This window comes from Gobio gobio (genome assembly GCF_949357685.1).
Source record: "Gobio gobio genome assembly, chromosome: 18".
NCBI classification, from domain to species: Eukaryota; Metazoa; Chordata; class Actinopteri; order Cypriniformes; family Gobionidae; genus Gobio; species Gobio gobio.
Genome location: NC_137111.1, coordinates 50,529,973 through 50,539,972, shown reverse-complemented (window position 1 = coordinate 50,539,972; position 10,000 = coordinate 50,529,973).

Below are 10,000 nucleotides of genomic sequence, written 5' to 3'. Positions count from 1 at the left end.
GGCTAAATTCCAGTGTAGAAATATGGTAACAAAAACGTAGCAAACATAGGCTACCGGTAGTGCATTGTAAACACTTAACCATACACGGTGATAATTAGGTTATTGATTCATAACAAAAGGCAACAGACACCTTACCGCTCCAAAGTTTAACCATTCCTGTCTCGTTTGGTTTGAAGTTATAAAAAAAAAAATCCTCCAATTCTGTTTAATCCTCGTCCTCCTCAGTTTCCTCCTCCTTTTCATCTCTCCCTGTAAACTCCTCATCACTCGCGCCAGCCTCTACAACAAGTTAATTATTGTACAGATCCTCTTCGTCGTCCTCATGTTCCGCTGAACGCTGCGCGTCTGTTCTCATCCTCGCGCCGTAAACGTTAGCCTACCGGACCCGGTGACTGAAGTCTCACGTGCGAGAGAGGTGATCAGACATCCCAACCTGAAAAAAGTCATTTCAGGGAGGTATCTCTCCTAAAATTATGTAGATCACTTTTACTATTTACATAAGCTGCTTATACTACTATTTATGTAAACTGCTTTTATTTATATTTCATTGCAACTTTAAACAGGTCTAAGGAGTTTGTTGTTTTCATGTAGCCTTGGCAACTAGCCGACCTGAAAAATATGCACATGAAATGAAACTTGTCAACCATAACATGTTAGTTACAAACTGTAGAGCGTGCAAGATTGTCATTATGTTTATACTTTATACTTTCGTTTTTTGGGGCGAGAGATAAAAGCCCGAAGAGATAAAAGCCCGCCCACACTGACAATTGATTGGTTGACTTACCGAAACAAGCCAATCAGGACACTCTCCGTCTTACATGCGCTTCATTAGGTGCACACTACCACACACACTTAAGGTTTCTCGCTCTCTCTCCCTCTCTGCCGTGCGCGCGTGCACAGTTTGTGTCTCGCATGCGCGCTCTTGCTCGCTCGCTCTAGATTGCGGGAGAATTTTACTAATTTGCGGGCATCAGGGAGCTGCTATAAATATGCGGGAGACTTGGGATGTCTGGGTGATTGACATGACCAGTACCCTGTGGTACTTGCATGTTACTATCACATGCAAGCATAATGTTGAGGCCTGCCCAGAAAAACGTTGGTTCTAATAATAGCCCCGGCCGCTATTAGAGACCGGCCTTTATTTACCTTCGGTGACAGCGAGACCGGCCAATGTTGGAGACCCGGCCGCTAATGGAATACAGGCCAATATTAGAGGATTTACGGTATTCATAAATATTAACATATACATATTTATTATAATTAATACACATTTTTCTCGTATGCGAGCGCCTGGTGGCCGGGCCTCCCCCCATGGGGTCCGGCCGGGCTCAGCCCGAATGAGTCACGTGGGGCCGCCCTCCTGTGGGCTCACCACCTGCAGGAGGCAGCGTAAGGGGCCGGTGCTTTGTGAATCGGGCAGCAGTCGAGGGCGAGGCCCCCGACGACCCGATCTCTGGACACGGAATCTGGCTTTAGGGACGTGGAATGTCACCTCGTTGGCGGGGAAGGAGCCTGAGCTTGTGCGGGAGGTCGAGAGGTACCGACTAGAGATAGTCGGGCTCACCTCCACGCACAGCTTGGGCTCTGGAACCACACGAGAGAGAGGCTGGACTCTCTACCACTCTGGAGTTGCCCATGGTGAGAGGCGGAGGGCTGGTGTGGGTTTGCTTATAGCCCCCCAGCTCAGCCGCCATGTGTTGGAGTTCACCCCGGTGAACGAGAGGCTCACTTCCCTGCGGCTTCGGCTCAGGGATAGGTCTCTCACTGTCGTTTGTGCCTACGGGCCAAATGGCAGTGCAGAGTACCCGGCCCTCTTGGAGTCTCTGGGAGGGGTGCTGGAAAGTGCTCCGACTGGAGACTCCGTCGTTCTACTGGGGGACTTCAACGCCCACGTGGGCAGTGACAGTGACACCTGGAGGGGCGGGATTGGGAGGAACGCCCCCCCTGATCTGAACCCGAGCGGTGTTCTGTTATTGGATTTCTGTGCTAGCCACGGTTTGTCCATAACGAACACCATGTTCAAGCATAAGGGTGTCCATCAGTGCACGTGGCACCAGGACACCCTAGGCCGGAGGTCGATGATCGACTTTGTGGTCGTGTCATCAGACCTTCGGCCATATGTCTTGGACACTCGGGTGAAGAGAGGGGCGGAGCTGTCAACTGATCACCACCTGGTGGTGAGTTGGATCCGATGGCGGCGGAGGAAGCTGGACAGACCCGGCAGACCCAAACGTACTGTGAGGGTCTGTTGGGAACGTTTGGCCGAGCCCCCTGTCAGAGAGATCTTCAACTCCCACCTCCGGCAGAACTTCGACCGGATCCCGAGGGAGTCTGGAGATATTGAGTCCGAGTGGACCATGTTCTCCACCTCCATTGTCGCTGCGGCCGCTCGGAGCTGTGGCCGTAAGGTCTCCGGTGCCTGTCGAGGCGGCAATCCCCGAACCCGGTGGTGGACACCGGAAGTAAGGGATGCCGTCAAGCTGAAGAAGGAGTCCTATCGGGCCTGGATGGCTTGTGGGACTCCGGAGGCAGCTGACCGGTACCGGCAGGCCAAGCGGACTGCAGCCCGGGTAGTCGTGGAGGCAAAAAATCGGGCCTGGGAGGAGTTTGGTGAGGCCATGGAGAAAGACTATCGGTCGGCCTCGAAGAGATTCTGGCAAACCGTTGGACGCCTCAGGAGGGGGAAGCAGTGCCCTACCAACGCTGTTTACAGTGGCGATGGGCACCTGTTGACCTCAACTGGGGATATCGTCGGGCGGTGGAAGGAATACTTCGAGGATCTCCTCAATCCCACCGACATGTCTTCCGTTGAGGAAGCAGTGGCTGGGGACTCAGAGGTGGACTCGTCCATCACCCGGGCTGAAGTCATCGAGGTGGTTAAAAAGCTCCTCGGTGGCAAGGCACCGGGGTTGGATGAGATCCGCCCTGAGTACCTCTAGTCTCTGGATGTTGTGGGGCTGTCTTGGCTGACACGCCTCTGCAGCATCGCGTGGCGGTCGGGGACAGTGCCTCTGGGATGGCAGACCGGGGTGGTGGTCCCTCTTTTCAAGAAGGGGGTGTTCCAACTATAGGGGGATCACACTTCTCAGCCTCCCCGGGAAAGTCTATGCCAGGGTACTGGAGAGGAGAATTCGGCCGATAGTGGAACCTCGGATTCAGGAGGAACAGTGTGGTTTTCGTCCCGGTCGTGGAACACTGGACCAGCTCTATACCCTTTCCAGGGTGCTGGGGGGTTCATGGGAGTTTGCCCAACCAGTCCACATGTGTTTTGTGGATTTGGAGAAGGCATTCGACTGTGTTCCTCGTGGCATCCTGTGGAGGGTGCTCTGGGAGTATGGGGTCGGCGGCCCCCTGCTTAGGGCTGTTCAGTCCCTGTACAACCAGAGCAGGAGCTTGGTCCGCATTGCCGGCAGTAAGTCAGACTTGTTCCCGGTGCATGTTGGACTCCGGCAGGGCTGCCCTTTGTCACCGGTTCTGTTCATAATTTTTATGGACAGAATTTCTAGGCGCAGCCAAGGGCTGGAGAGTGTCCGGTTTGGGAACCACACGATTTCGTCACTGCTTTTTGCAGATGATGTTGTCGTGTTGGCTTCCTCTAACCAGGACCTTCAGCATGCACTGGGACGGTTTGCGGCCGAGTGTGAAGCGGCTGGGATGAGAATCAGCACCTCCAAGTCCGAGGCCATGGTTCTCAGTCGGAAAAGGGTGGCTTGCCCGCTTCAGGTGGGTGGAGAGTTCCTGCCCCAAGTGGAGGAGTTCAGGTATCTTGGGGTCTTGTTCACGAGTGAGGGAAGGATGGAACGGGAGATTGACAGACGGATCGGTGCAGCTTCTGCAGTAATGCGGTCGATGTACCGGTCTGTCGTGGTGAAGAAGGAGCTGAGCTGCAAGGCAAAGCTCTCGATTTACCGGTCAATCTACGTTCCTACCCTCACCTATGGTCATGAGCTGTGGGTCATGACCGAAAGGACAAGATCCCGGATACAGGCGGCCGAAATGAGCTTTCTCCGCAGGGTGGCTGGGCGCTCCCTTAGAGATAGGGTGAGAAGCTCAGTCACTCGGGAGGAACTCAGAGTAGAGCCGCTGCTCCTCCACATCGAGAGGGACCAGCTGAGGTGGCTCGGGCATCTATTTCGGATGCCTCCTGGACGCCTTCCCAGGGAGGTGTTCCAGGCACGTCCCACCGGGAGGAGGCCCCGGGGAAGACCTAGGACACGCTGGAGGGACTATGTCTCCTGGCTGGCCTTGGAACGCCTCGGGGTTCCCCCGGAAGAGCTAGAGGAAGTGGCTAGGGAGAGGGAAGTCTGGGCGTCTCTGCTTAGACTGTTGCCCCCGCGACCCGGCCCCGGATAAGCGGAAGATGATGGATGGATGAATACACATTTTTCATCAGCTTAAAATTTAATTGGAATTTGTTTCCTCCACTCTACGCATTTCCATGGAAATATGTATTTATTTTTTATTAAATATTAAAGCTGCATTTTTGCTCCTCCCAGACCGGCCTGAAATAGTCCCAATATAAACACTCATTATAAGCATCCCATAATTCTTCAGGGTAAGACAAAAACACGGTTTGGAAAATGGATTCATGTTGTACATTCTCATTATATAATTTTTGGAACTCTTGAACACAGAAAAAAGGTACGGACAGCAGCTTTAATACAGTAATACATTTGAATATAATTGAAAATAATTATTCTTAACCCAATTAAAAATGAATAATTTGATTATTATTTGCTTTTTATTTTATATTTTAGTAATTAATAATTTAGTAATTTAATACTGATCGCAATTAATCGCATTTACATAAAAGTCTGTTTATATAATGTGTGCCTGTGTGTGGGTGCATGTTGCGCGCGTGTGTGTGCGCGTGTGTGTGTGCGTGTGTGTGTGCGCGCGTGTGTGTGTGCGCGCGTGTGTGTGTGCGCGCGCGTGTGTGTGTGTGTGCGCGCGTGTGTGTGCGCGCATGTGTTTGTGTGTGTGTGCGCGTGTGTGTGTGTGCGCGTGTGTGTGTGTGCGCGCGTGTGTGTGTGTGTGAGAGTGTCTGTGTGTGCGTGTCCGTGTGTGTGTGTGTGTTTGTGTTTGTGTGTTTGTGCCGGTGTGTGTGTGTGTGTGTTTGTGTGTGCACGTTTGCATGCATGTGTGTGTGCTTGTGTGCATGTGTGTGTGTATGTATGTATACAGGTGCTGGTCATATAATTAGAATATCATCAAAAAGTTGATTTATTTCACTAATTCCATTCAAAAAGGGAAACTTGTATATTATATTCCTTCATTACACACAGATTGATATATTTCAAATGTTTATTTCTTTTAATTTTGATGATTAAGGAACTAAGGAAAATCCCAAAATCTCAGAAAATGAGAATATTACTGAAGACCAATACAAAGAAAGGGATTTTAGAAATCTTGGCCAACTGAAGAGTGTGACTCCAGCTCCAGTCCACTCTTTGTGAATCTCCTCCACATTTTTGAATGGGTTTTGTTTCTCAATCCTCTCCAGGGTGCGGTTATCCCTATTGCTTCTACACTTTTTTCTAGCACATCTTTTCCTTCCCTTCGCCTCTCTATTAATGTGCTTGGACACAGAGCTCTGAGAACAGCCAGCCTCTTCTGCAATGACCTTTTGTGTCTTGCCCTCCTTGTGCAAGGGGTCAAAGGTCGTCTTTTGGACAGCTGTCAGGTCAGCTTCTTCCCCATGATTGTGTGGCCTACAGAACTAGACTGAGAGACCATTTAAAGGCCTTTGCAGGTGTTTTGAGTTCATCAGCTGATTAGAGTGTCTTCAATATTCAACCTTTTCACAATATTCTCATTTTCTGAGATACTGAATTTGGGATTTTCCTTAGTTGTCAGTTATAATTATCAAAATTAAAAGAAATAAACATTTGAAATATATCAGTCTGTGTGTAATGAATGAATATAATATACAAGTTTCACTTTTTTAATGGAATTAGTGAAATAAATCTTGATGGTATTCTAATTATATGACTAGCACCTGACATACACACACATATATTATATAAACAGACTTTTATGTAAATGCGATTAATTAATTTGACCACTAGTAATGATGTAATCCAGTATTTGCGTCCATGTTTATTAGAGTGTTATTAACGTGATCAAATGTCACATGAGAGTTGCTCACCTGGAGAACATGAGCTGGTGTGTGTGTGTGTGTGTGTGTGTGTGTGTGTGATGACCGATTGTGCTGGTCATCCAGTCTAATATTGGTGATGATGAACTGACCTGTGTGTGTCTCTGTTCTGCAGATGGTGATTGGTCAGCAGTCCAGCGGCAGCAGCAATAGCCTGACGGAGCTTCAGGTGGTCAATCTGGACACTTCACAGAACGCCAAGAACACCTGAGACTGACCTCACAGGAACACCTGAGACTGACCGCACAGGAACACCTGAGACTGACCGCACAGGAACACCTGAGACTGACCTCACAGGAACACCAGAGACTGACCGCGCAGGAACACCAGAGACTGACCGCACAGGAACACCTGAGACTGACCGCACAGGAACACCTGAGACTGACCGCGCAGGAACACCTGAGACTGACCGCACAGGAACACCTGAGACTGACCGCACAGGAACACCTGAGACTGACCGCACAGGAACACCTGAGACTGACCGCACAGGAACACCAGAGACTGACCTCACAGGAACACCTGAGACTGACCGCACAGGAACACCTGAGACTGACCGCACAGGAACACCAGAGACTGACCTCACAGGAACACCTGAGACTGACCTCACAGGAACACCTGAGACTGACCGCACAGGAACACCTGAGACTGACCGCACAGGAACACCAGAGACTGACCGCACAGGAACACCAGAGACTGACCGCACAGGAACACCAGAGACTGACCTCACAGGAACACCTGAGACTGACCGCACAGGAACACCAGAGACTGACCGCACAGGAACACCTGAGACTGACCGCACAGGAACACCTGAGACTGACCGCACAGGAACACCTGAGACTGACCGCACAGGAACACCAGAGACTGACCTCACAGGAACACCTGAGACTGACCGCACAGGAACACCTGAGACTGACCGCGCAGGAACACCAGAGACTGACCGCACAGGAACACCAGAGACTGACCGCGCAGGAACACCAGAGACTGACCGCACAGGAACACCAGAGACTGACCGCACAGGAACACCAGAGACTGACCTCACAAGAACACCTGAGACTGACCGCACAGGAACACCAGAGACTGACCTCACAGGAACACCAGAGACTGACCTCACAGGAACACCAGAGACTGACCTCACAAGAACACCAGAGACTGACCGCACAGGAACACCAGAGACTGACCGCACAGGAACACCAGAGACTGACCGCACAGGAACACCAGAGACTGACCGCACAGGAACACCAGAGACTGACCGCACAGGAACACCAGAGACTGACCGCACAGGAACACCTGAGACTGACCGCACAGGAACACCTGAGACTGACCGCACAGGAACACCAGAGACTGACCTCACAGGAACACCTGAGACTGACCTCACAGGAACACCTGAGACTGACCGCACAGGAACACCTGAGACTGACCTCACAGGAACACCTGAGACTGACCGCACAGGAACACCTGAGACTGACCGCACAGGAACACCTGAGACTGACCGCACAGGAACACCAGAGACTGACCTCACAGGAACACCAGAGACTGACCGCACAGGAACACCAGAGACTGACCGCACAGGAACACCAGAGACTGACTGCACAGGAACACCTGAGACTGACCTCACAGGAACACCTGAGACTGACCTCACAGGAACACCTGAGACTGACCGCACAGGAACACCAGAGACTGACCGCACAGGAACACCTGAGACTGACCTCACAGGAACACCAGAGACTGACCGCACAGGAACACCTGAGACTGACCTCACAGGAACACCTGAGACTGACCGCACAGGAACACCTGAGACTGACCGCACAGGAACACCTGAGACTGACCGCACAGGAACACCAGAGACTGACCTCACAGGAACACCAGAGACTGACCGCACAGGAACACCTGAGACTGACCGCACAGGAACACCTGAGACTGACCGCACAGGAACACCAGAGACTGACCTCACAGGAACACCAGAGACTGACCGCACAGGAACACCAGAGACTGACTGCACAGGAACACCTGAGACTGACCTCACAGGAACACCTGAGACTGACCGCACAGGAACACCTGAGACTGACCTCACAGGAACACCTGAGACTGACCTCACAGGAACACCTGAGACTGACCTCACAGGAACACCAGAGACTGACCGCACAGGAACACCTGAGACTGACCGCACAGGAACACCTGAGACTGACCGCACTATTTATTACGCCTTTCTGAGATTGACCTTTATACAGTTTCTCACGTGTGTGTGTGTGTGTGTGTGTGAGAGATTCAACAGGACGATCAGTCCCTCTGCAGCACAATGAACGAGATGAAGCGAGATGACGTGAGTGTGTGTGTGTGTGTGTGTGTGATGTTTATGTGAACGTTACTCTGAATGTATTAACATTACTGTAAGAACGTTTGTTCATGAGAGAACCTTGCCACAACGTTCTGAGAGCGTTCCCTGTTCGCTGGGCTGCTGTTTCTCGTGTGTGTGTGTGTGTGTGTGTGTGTGTGTGTGTGTGTGTGTGTGTGTGTGTGTGTGTGTGTGTGTGTGTGTGTGTGTGTGTGTGTGTGTGTGTGTGAGAGGGATGATGGGTAAATCTTTGTCAACACATTTGGCCTTGGTGAAAACGAGACATTTGGAATTGTACATAGCCTGTTTTTTAATATTTGAGATGTGTTTTGCGTGTGTGTGCGATGGCATGCAGTGTTTTTTTATAGATATTTTGTATACATTGTAACTGTTTTGCTTATGAAGTCAGATGTAAATGAATGTAATATAAACATATTATATTGATTTATACAGTGTTGTGAAGAGAAACACAGATTTCGGATCAAACTCTTTTTCTCTTTAATATGATTGTGCCAAAATCTCCTCGAGACTAGAAATGAGAAGAGAGAACGGTTTGAAAAGTGCCTGTCAATCAAACACTCGTATCACGGTCACAGACGTCTCCCAGCTGACAGACAACGTTCTGACAACGTTCCCTTTGAGTTCCGAAAACATTCATGTTCAATGTTCCCTGGAGGTTCAAATTTTAAATGTTTTTATTTGATTTTTATTTCTTGGTAATTTGAATTTTAAGTGAACATTCCATTTTGCAAACATTATAGGAAAGTCTCTTCTGAACGTTACCGGAGCGTTACTTCTGAACGTTACTGGAGCGTTATTTCTGAACAATACCAGAGCGTTATTTCTGAACGTTACCAGAGCGTTATTTCTGAACGTTAGCAGAGCGTTATTTCTGAACGTTACCAGAGCGTTATTTCTGAACGTTACCGGAGCGTTACTTCTGAACGTTACCAGAGCGTTATTTCTGAACGTTACCAGAGCGTTACTTCTGAACGTTACCAGAACATTACTTCTGAACGTTACCAGAACATTACTTCTGAATATTGCCAGAACATTACTTCTGAACGTTAGCAGAGCATTACTTCTGAACGTTACCGGAGCGTTACTTCTGAACGTTACCAGAATATTACTTCTGAACGTTACCGGAGCGTTACTTCTGAACGTTACCGGAGCGTTACTTCTGAACGTTACCGGAGCGTTACTTCTGAACGTTACCGGAGCGTTACTTCTGAACGTTACCGGAGCGCTACTTCTGAACGTTACCGGAGCGTTACCTCTGAACGTTACCGGAGCGTTATTTCTGAACGTTACCGGAGCGCTACTTCTGAACGTTTCCGGAGCGTTACTTCTGAACGTTTCCGGAGCGTTACTTCTGAACGTTACCGGAGCGCTACTTCTGAACGTTACCGGAGCGTTACCTCTGAACGTTACCGGAGCGTTATTTCTGAACGTTACCGGAGCGCTACTTCTGAACGTTACCGGAGCGCTACTTCTGAACGTTACCGGAGCGT